Source organism: Nematolebias whitei, chromosome 1 (assembly GCF_014905685.2).
Source record: "Nematolebias whitei isolate Nwh7 chromosome 1, NemWhi1, whole genome shotgun sequence".
Classification (NCBI taxonomy): domain Eukaryota; kingdom Metazoa; phylum Chordata; class Actinopteri; order Cyprinodontiformes; family Rivulidae; genus Nematolebias; species Nematolebias whitei.
In genome coordinates, this window is record NC_056498.1 from 38,362,883 (window position 1) to 38,364,710 (window position 1,828).

Genomic DNA, 1,828 nt, shown 5'->3' on the forward strand with positions numbered 1-1,828 from the left:
TGACTTATAGGGCGAAAAATATGGCAGTTGTGCTTTGTTTTGCGTTTTATATCTAGATATGTTGATATGTTTAGTCTTTGTTTGCGCTGATCCTTTAAAAGTCCTATTTGTGACTGGGTGCCTCGTTTACGGCCGTACCACCCTGAACACACCCGATCTCGTTCGATCTCGGAAGCTGAGCAGGGTCGGGCCTGGTTAGTGCTTGGATAGGAGACCGCCTGGAAATACAGGTGCTGTACGCCTTTACACTTCTCACAAACCACACCACGGGGTGCGTTATTCAAGCCAAGAACCATTGTCAGTACTGGGGGCTAAAGTCAGATCCTAGAAATGCCCCTGGTATCAGGACCAACACCAGCTAGAAAAGCTTCAATACTTCAAACTAATTACCAATTTTATGCTAGGTGACATCATTTTCTCTTGCATTTTGAAAATATCCATAGGCAAAAAATGTAAACGTGTCCATAGCTTAGGAATACTTTTAGGTAAACGCAGGTCGTGCAAAGACAGCAGACTGTTTGCTGTTCTAAAGAAAAGAATCATGTTTCTAAAGCCATTGTGTGATGTTTAAGTGCTAACTCCTTACCTACTCTGTGTGGACGAGTAGTCATACTGAAGTACTTGACTTGTGTCGATTGTACAGTTCCTAGTGGGTTTTTTTTCACTCCTATAAACTCCAAACCATTTTCTGTAATCTCTTCCTAAATTCCTCCCAGCGCACTTTATTTTCTCTCCTGACAAAATGACGCCGCCGACGCCACAAAGTGGGTTGGTGATTTTCAGTGTTTCCATATAGAGGAGAGAACCCGAGGACAAAACTGAGGACACAGTGAAGGCTATTTTACTGCAGCTCTTAGTAAAGAAAGTAAAGAAAAAGATGCATGCTGGGAGAGAAAAGGAGTGCATGGTGAATCTATTATTCCAGGAGACTTCGGATGTTTTGCTCGAGGCAAATGTGACTTCGCTAAAGCCCGTTTTCGAGAAAGGCTGCTGAATCTGGGCTATTTTAGGTTTCTGCCTGGCCGCCTCCTTCACTCTCCATCCTCTTCACCTCTGCCCGGCCCTTTAATAAAGTGAGGAGGGCCACTCTTACCGTTGAACCACCCCTGCGCCCGCAGATATTACAGAGTCTTCACAGTTCACCTGAGAACCCTCTGACGGACTGAGTGGAGGTATGTGTGTGTCTCACGGCATCGTGCAGACGGAGTGATTTAGCCCGACCGGCAGGTTTAGTAATACAGCTCTTCAATTTACAACTGGACTGTCCGAGCCGGTTATTCAGCTCCAAGTCTGGCTCTAAAAGCTCTAAACGCCTCGACTGATGACTTGGAAATGCTCAAGTGCAAAATTTGGCCTTTGCAAAGTATCTGTGAGCAACAAAAGGACTCCGATCCGATAAAGGTTTGTTTGTTTCTGCACGAACAGAACAACCTGTGACGGGTCATTTTGGCTCCGTGAGGCTGTTCTTAGTCACCGCCGAGACCCAAAACGAGTCGCTGCACAAAGCGAGTCCAGCATGAGCAGAGCGTGACGCACTGGACCCCTCATCCCAAAGCTCTAAAACCCAGACGTGCCGTTCTTCGACTCCCAAAAACATCAGCGATGTGAGCAACAACAACAACAATCACTCTGCTGATCAATTTGCTGCATGATTACAGAGGATTAATGGGATAAAAATGGCACAAAATGTCATTTAAGCCTATTGTGACAAATCCATATTTATTTACAAAAACTACAGAAAACATTCATTTATATTATTTTTAAAATATTTGAACAAACCTTTAGATATAAATGGCATATTTATGCAATATAAAGTCAGATATACTGA

At 43.9% G+C, this 1,828-nt stretch overlaps 1 protein-coding gene and 1 pseudogene across 1 annotated transcript in view; both read left to right on the plus strand.

Annotated features, from left to right (window-relative positions):
• The window catches only part of LOC119411160 (histone H3.3A-like), a 73,253-nt gene that overhangs the window by 19,088 nt on the left and 52,337 nt on the right, over positions 1 to 1,828 (plus strand). The window lies entirely within an intron of this gene.
• Positions 125 to 242, plus strand: LOC119421204 (annotated as a pseudogene).